Genomic DNA, 8,607 nt, shown 5'->3' on the forward strand with positions numbered 1-8,607 from the left:
AAAGGCTTAAAAACTAACATGCACGTAAGATAAAACATACAATATTTGCCTTTTGGGGTCTGGGTTACCTTGCTCAAGATATTATTCTAGCTCCTTCCATTCACCTGTGAATTTCTGATTAATAGAGCAGCAATAAACATGGATGAGCAAGTATCTCTGCAGTAAATGTTCATGCTCAAGAGTGGCATAGCTGGATCTTGAAGGAGATAGGGTGTCGCCATTCTTCAGGAAGCTGCTCTATTCCTACTAACCAGAATTTAAGAAAATCCTAGATGTCCATAAACTGATGAATGAATAATGAAAATGTGTACATTTACACAATGGAATATTATTCAACTGTTAAGAAAAATGAAATTATGAAATTCACAGGTGAATGGACAGAGCTAGAAAAATAATCTTAAGTGAGGTAATCCAGACCCCAAAAGGCAATGAATAAGTGTTTCCTTGCATCCCCACCAGCACATATTGTCATTTGTTTTATTGATCTTGGTCAATGTGACTAGGGTAAGATGAAATCTTAAAGTAGTTCTCATTTGCATTTCCTTGATGGCTAAGAATGCTGAACAAGCCAGGCGGTGGTGGCGCACGCCTTTAATCCCAGCACTCGGGAGGCAGAGCCAGGCGGATCTCTGTGAGTTCGAGGCCAGCCTGGGCTACCAAGTGAGTTCCAGGAGAGGCGCAAAGCTACACAGAGAAACCCTGTCTCGAAAAACCAAAAAAAAAAAAAAAAAAAAAAAAAAAAAAAGAATGCTGAACAGTCCAGTGTTTCTCAGTCATTTGTGTTTCATCTTTTGAGAACTCTTTGCATAGTTTGGTATGCCATTTTTAAAATTGGATTAATATTCTCTTGATACTCATTTTTTAAGTTCTTTATATATTTTTAGATACTGACCCTTTATCACATGCATAATTGATAAAGATCATTTTGCACACTGTAACTTGCTGCTTTGACCACAAATAGTGATGTCCTTTGTAGTACATAAGCCTTTTAGCTTCATGAGGTCCTATTTATTTATTGCTCTTAGTGCCTGTGTTATTGGTATACTGTTCACAAAATCCTGTCCTATGTTAGTTAGCTCAAGACAACTCCCCATTTTCTCTTCTGTGAGATTGAGGGTATCTGGTCTTATGTTGAAGTTCTGAACCATTTGGGGTTGAGTTTTGTGCAGAATGATAAATGTGTATCTATCTGCATTTTTCTTCATGCAGCCATTCAGTTTGAACAACACCATTTTTTGAAGATGCTGCCATTTCTCCAGTGCCTACTTTTAGTTTCTTTGTCAAAAATGAGGTGTACATAAGTGTGTGGACTTATGTCTGTGTCTTCAATTTGATTGATTTTACTGATAAACGTGTCTGTATTTATGCCAATACCATGCTGTTTTTATTATTATAGCTCTATAGTACAACTTGAAATCAGGGATAAGGATACCGCCAATAATTAATTTATTATTGAGTATTGTTTTAGCAATCCTGCGTTTTTGTGTTTCCATGAGAAGTTGAAATTTTTTTTTCAATTTCTGTAAAGAATTGTATTGGAATTTTGATGGGGATTGCATTGAATCTGTTGATTGCTTTTGGTGGGATGATCATTTTCACAACATTAATCCTGCTGATCCATGAACATGGAAGATCTTTCCATCTTCTGGTATCTTCTTCAATTCCTTTCACTTGCTGGTTAGAGTTATCACAAGATTATTTTGGAGGATATTGTGAAAGGTAATGTTTCCCTGATTTCTTTCTCAGTCAATTTGCCATTTGTATGTAAGAAGGCTACTTATTTTTGTGTATTAATTTTGTATCTTACTACTCTGTTTATTACAGTGGTTCTCAACCTGTGGCTTGTGACCTCTTTGGGGTTGAATGATCCTTCAAGAAGTTGCTTAAGATCATTAGAAAACACAGACATTCACAATATGGTTCATAACAGCAGCAAAATTATAGTTATGAAATATCAATGAAAATAATTTTATGGTTGAGGGTCGTCACCACAACACGAGGAATTGTATTAAAAGGTCACAGTATTAGTAAGGTTGAGAACCACTGGTTTATTGGCTATAGAAGTTCCCTGATCAAGTTTTTAGGATCATTTGTGTATAAAATCATATCATCTGCAAATAAAGATACTTTGACTTCTTTCTTTTCTATTTTTATCCCTGCTGTAGGATGTCTTTCTACATTCATATATGCTATGAATATGTGTTGCTCTGATTGGTTGATAAATAAAGCCATTTGGCCTATGGCAAGTCAGGTTATAGCTGGTCAGGAAATTGAAGAGAGAGACAGGAAGAAGAAAGGCAGAGGGTGGAGATACCAGCACTGCCAGGAGAAGCAAGATGTGAACTTGACCATAATTCTTAATTTTCTCAGGATCCCCATAAGATTACAGTGCCCCCAACCAGCAGGAAATAGTATAAAAAGCTATGCCCAAATTCCCAAAATATTGTTTCTGAATGTTTATTTTTATTTAAAGCAGGTTGATTATAAATACAATCTCTTTCTAAAGAAGAAAAGGGATGGTATTATAGATAATAATAGGATGAAAGGGTAGACTATTGAATCTACTTTTAAAGACTAACAGTTTGTTTGAAATGTTTTACAATGCTTTGGATTTTATTTTATTGGTACAAATTTAAAGTTACTTTTTGTTATACTGTATGTATATTTCTACTCTTTTTAAAGATATGTTTGTGCAGCTCATTTGAAATTGTAATGTATAATTAAGAAATACAAATTAGCCGGGGCGGTGGTGGCGCACGCCTTTAATCCCAGCACTCGGGAGCCAGAGCCAGGCAGATCTCTGTGAGTTCGAGGCCAGCCTGGGCTACCAAGCAAGTTCCAGGAAAGGCACAAAGCTACATAGGGAAACCCTGTCTCGAAAAAACAAAAAAAAAAATACAGATTAATAGTCTCCATGATAATCAAACTTACAGTCATGTTAGTTAAGTTTTCTGGGTATACATAGATATAATTCAATTAGGTAGGTAATCTTCAAACACTTCAAAGACGTACAGCATATGGAATTTAAAATGTCTTAAAAAACAGATTTTCTGGACAATGAGACATGTCTGCTCCTGGCAGCACCAATTTACTTCAGAGAGGAGGATGGGCATCAAAGACACTCCATATGGAGTTTATCTTCTTGGCAAAAATAGCCATTTGGGCAAGAAACTTCTCTTGCCTGAACTGCTGATAATATGTTGTATAAACTGGATATGGAAGACTCATAGGAAAATGACTACTAAATTTGCCAAAATGGGGTGAAATGGTTCTTCAGGTTCCTGTTTTGCAGAGGAGATTACCAAATATTCTATAGGACACAGGGAGAAACAAGTAAAAAACTCCAGGCAGTACGAGTTTGGATGCCCCAATGTTACAGAGGAACTTTGGATGACTGTTCAGGCAGGCAGTTGTCTCTGACATTTCCAGAATTTTGGAAGTTGCTTACAATGCACTTCCTGTTTACTCAGGTAATATTATATCCTTCTGGGTCTTTGATGTAGTCGAAGACTAGATAGTTATAACTATACGTTTTCCTTAGTCATGATAAAAGATAAATGAGATATAAAACTTTAGATCACAAATATAAGATAGATAAAATATTTTCTTTAATTTTGCCAAATAAAAATAGACTAGATATTGTAACTGTAATTCTTGCTTGATAACTGTTCTATTATATGTAATTTTGCTATGTTAAAATTAAAACCTTTCTTTTTGATTAGACAGAAAAGGGGAAGTGCTGTGGGATGTCTTTCTGTATGCTGTGAATATGTGCTGCTCTGATTGGTTGATAAATAAATCCATTTGACCTATGGCAAGTCAGCTTATAGCTAGGTGGGAAATTGAAGAGAGAGACAGGAAGAAGAAAGGCGGCGGGGGTGGGGGTAGGGGTGGTGGGAGATGCCAGTTCTATGAGGAGAAGCAAGATGTGAAAATACAGGTAAGCCACGGCCATGTGGCAAGTTACAGATTAATAGAAATGGGTTAATTTAAGATATAAGAGCTAGCTAGCAAGAAGCCTGCCTTAGGCCATGCAATTGGTAATTAATATAAGCCTCTGAATGATTATTTTATAAGCGGCTGTGGGCTGCAGGGCCAGGCAGCACTGGAGAAACCATCAGGCTACACATCCCCTTGATCACTTTTAGTCTTCTTATTGCTCTAGATAAAACTTTAAGTACTATATTGATAGGTATATAGAGATTGGACTCTACCATACTGGAAAATCCTGAAAGATACCATCCTGAAAGAAATGGATGCATTTCTTGATATATCTAACCTACCAAAGTTAAATCAAGATCAAACAAACAATTTAAACAAATCCATAAGCCCTAGTGGAATAGAAACAATAATTAAAAGTCTCTCAACCAAAAAAAGTCCAGGATATTTTCCTAAATTCTGCAATTTTAAACATTGTGTTTTTCATGGTTTTAGTGGAAATGTTTTGAGTTTCTTTCTGTTTCAGTTGATGTCTGGATGTAGGCTTGCTGTATAACACCTTTATTATGTTGAGGTATGTCCCTTGAATCCTTAGCCTATCCAGAACTTCTATTGTGAACAGATTTTATCATGTGGGATTTTGTTAAAAATCATTAGATATTTCTACATCTAATGAGATCATGTGTTTTCTTTTTCGATCTGTTTACACGGCAAATTAGCTCTATTTGTTTACATATGTTGAACCATTCTGTATCTCTGGGATGATGCCAACTTGATCATGGTGAATAATCTTTTTCATATGTTCTTGGATTCTGTTTACAAGTGCTTTTTTTGATAAATTGTGCATCTATGTTCATAAGAAACATTTATCTATAATTTTATTTGTTGGGTCTTTGTGTAGTTTTGGTATCATGGTAATCATGTCTTATATAAAGAATTAGTCAATGTTCCTTAAGTTTCTATTTTGTGGAATAATTTGAGAAGTATTGTCATTAATTTTTTGAAAGTCTGGTAGAATTCTGTCCTGAATATATCTGGGCCCGGGCTTTTTTGGTTAGGAAACTTTTATTTATTGTTTCTATTTCACTGGGGCTTATGGGTTTGTTTAGATTGTTTAATAGCCACTTCCTTCTTTAGGTTAAGGAAATTTTCTTCTATGATTTTGTTTAACTAAGCAAAGATGTGTTGCATTTGTTTAACTATGTAAAGATGTGTTGCATTCATTCAATCACGTATGTAAAGATGTGTTGCTGTTTTACCTTGCCTGCCTAAGGCACCTGATTGGTCTAATAAAAAAGTTGAATGGCCAATAGCATGGGAGGAGGTATGGGTGGGACCTCCAGGCAGGGAGAGTAAGTAGGAAGAGGAATTTAGTCTTGAGGAAAATAGAGAAGAAGACACCAGGGAGACATGAGTTGGGGGTGGGTGTGTGGAGGTGTGGGGGTACAGCCAGCCAAGGAAGAAGCAGGAAAGTAGGACATACAGAATGAAAGAAAGGTAAAAAGCTCTGAGGCAAAACATAGATGAATAGAAACAGGTTACATTTAATTAAAAGAGCTAGTGGGACAAACCTAAGCTAAAGTCAAGCATTCACAATTAATAATAAGTCTCTTTGTCTTTATTTGGGAGCTGGTTGGTGGCCCAAAGAAAATTCCAACTACAGAGAATTTTTCCTTTGATGAGTATGCTGTGTCCCTCCCAATATCCTCTAAACACTTTTGGCTTGAAATCTATTTTGTCAAATAGTAAAATGGCTACACCTTCTTGCTTCTTGAGTCCATTTGCTTTGAATACCTTTTTCCATACTTCTGTCCTTGGTGGTTTGGATACAGCAGGAAGATGGATCCTCTTTTCTAATCCATTCTTGATAGTGTGTACTTTCTTCCTGTTGAGTAATTGAGACCATTAATATTGAGTTATTGATGAACAGTGTTTATTTATTCCTGGTATTCTGTTGTTATAGTGTGGGTTCCCCCGCCACACACACACACACACACACACACACACACACACACTTTGATTTACTGCTCTTGGATAATTTATTTCTTGTGTTTTCTTGGGTGTGGTTAACCTCTTCAGAATGACATTTTTCTTCTGTTGCTTTCTGTCAAGCTGGGTTGGTAGCTAGAAATTGCTTAAATTTGATTTTATCATTTAATTGTTTTCTTTACCCATCAATTTTAATTGATAGTTTTGCTGGATATAGTAGTCTGGGCTGGCATCTCTCAGTGTTTGTAGAACATTCTTCCAGGGTCTTCAGTGAGAAGTCAGATGTTTTTCTAAGTATTCTTTATATGTCACTCATTTTTTTTCCTTTTGTTGCTGTACATTTAGTGTTTTGGTTATTATGTGTCATGGGTAATTTCTTTTCTGGTCCTGTCTATTTGGTATGCTGTATGCTTCTTGTACCTTAATAGCCACTTCCTTCTTTAGGTTAAGGAAATTTTCTTCTATGATTTTGTTAAAATATTTTCTGTGTTTTGACCTTGGTTTCTCCTTCCTCTGTCCCTAGTCTTCATAGAATTGGGCTTTTTGTAGTTTCACAGATTTACTGGATTATTTTTAGGATTTAACGTTTTCTTTGACTGACATATCCTTTTTTTTTCTGCATTGCCTTCAACACCTGAGATTCTTGCTCTCATGTCTAGTTGGTAATGCTTACCGCTGAGGTTTTTTTCTTTGCTTGACATCCTAAATATTTCATTTCAAGTCTTAATTCAGTATGGGTTTTCTACTTAGTTTGGGTGATTCTATTTCTTTGTCAAATTTTACTTTCCTGTCATAATTCTTTTTATTATTTCATTCAACTGTTTTGTTCTCATGGGCTTCATTAAAGGATTTATTTTTGCCCTCTTTAAGGTTCTTGAATATGTTCCTAATTGCTATTTTGAAGTCCTTGTCTACTGTTTCAGCTATATTGTCTTGGTTGTTGATTTTTGTGTTTTTGTGCTAGAATGTAGGCATCTGAAGTCATGGTGTTTAAGATTTTTCTTGGTGTATATCTGATATTGTCTTTGTCGTGTGGGTTTTCTGTTCTTTGGTTGTCATTGTCCTCCCTAGAATGCTGGACAAGTGAGGTGGCTTTGGGGTCCTTGGTAGAAAGTGCTTCTGGAGGCTGGCCACTGATAGAAAGAAATGGTGACCGACTACTAGGGAAGGAAGGGGCCTTGGGAATGAGCTAGGGGGGTGAGTGTCCACACTAAGAAGCAAAATCCTCAGGGAATGGAGATGAGGTACGAGGAGGGGCTCCTCCAAGCAGGCTGCTATAGAACTGAAAGTAAATTTGGAGAGATCAAAATAGAAGACAAGAAGAGTAGTGAAATTTACTTAACTTAGTTCTAGTCCAGTGTGGCAACTGGAGGTCTCTGATAGAATGTGTTTCTGTGACTTGACAGCTGACACAAAGGAATGGATATGGCTGAAAAGAGGTGGCTGAGGGTTTGTTGGAAAGAGCTAAGATGGGTCTGTACCCAGAGGTGAAGATCCCAGGAAATGGAGATAGGGTGGGAGGAAGGGCTCCTGCAGGCAGGCTGCAAGAGGGTGAAGAATAAGTCTGGAGACACAGGAATAAAAGGCCTAGGGGCATCCTGGGTCCTCACCAAGAGGTAGAATCCCCAGATGGTGGGAGCAGGGGCTCCACTCCTGCAAGGAGGCTGCTTGAGAGCTAAGAGTAAGTCTGGAGAGATCATAATGGAGGATAGGAAGCAAATAAAAAATACTTTTAAATAGGTATGCAACTGAAAAAAAGTGTTGCCAACTAATCCTCAGTCTACTACTAATATTAACACCCCTCCCCAGAGTATCATCAATATATTAGGCATCACATCATTGAAGTTGCCTAACTCTTCCTCTCCCCCCAGCAACCATATGCTCCTCAGCTAGGGGTGACATACTGTCACAATCTCTGTTAGTTCATGTGTTTATCTGATGAGCTGTGTCTGGAAAACACTGTTTTCTTAAAGTCATCTACTACCTCTGGCTCATATAATCTTTCTGCCCCTCTTCCACACAGATCCTTGAGCCTCCTTGCAGGGATGGCTGTGATATAAATGTCCCATTTAGAGCTGGGCACCCCAAATCTCTGCATGTTGACAAACTGGGTGTTTCATGTTAATTGCCATCAACTGCAAGAAGGACATTGATGGAGGTTGACCAACCTGAGGATATAGCAATGTCATATTATTAGCCGGATAATAACAGTAGGTTTTCCTGAAAGGGTCCAAGACCTAACTAACCACAAGTTCTTGGCCTAATTGACAGTATCAGGTAGGGATTCCATCTCCTGGAGTGGTAGGTTATTCCCACGTTTGTGACACTATAGCACTGATGAGTACTTCTTGCCAAGTAGGTCATTATTATAGCTCACAAGGTTCACAGCTGGGTGGCAGTAATGATTACTTTTCTCCTTCAATGGCAAGGATAGCATCTCCCAGTACTAGAAACACTGGCCAATAGGGACCAAGCTTCCAAATGTTTTATGTCTCAAGTATGTGGACTGTCATGTTCTGGAAGGTAAGCATTGGCAATAGCCTGTAATGTTTTGGGGTCTCTGAGACCCTATGAGACAATAGATCAAAAAGCTAACTCATTCCTGCCTGGTATTGGAGATTTTATGTGATAGCACACAGTGTCTAGTTGGGGTATTGTCCGCCACTTAGAGGGTCACTC

This window comes from Peromyscus californicus, unplaced genomic scaffold, assembly GCF_007827085.1.
Source record: "Peromyscus californicus insignis strain IS unplaced genomic scaffold, ASM782708v3 Scaffold_16__1_contigs__length_79575227, whole genome shotgun sequence".
Taxonomy (NCBI): Eukaryota; Metazoa; Chordata; class Mammalia; order Rodentia; family Cricetidae; genus Peromyscus; species Peromyscus californicus.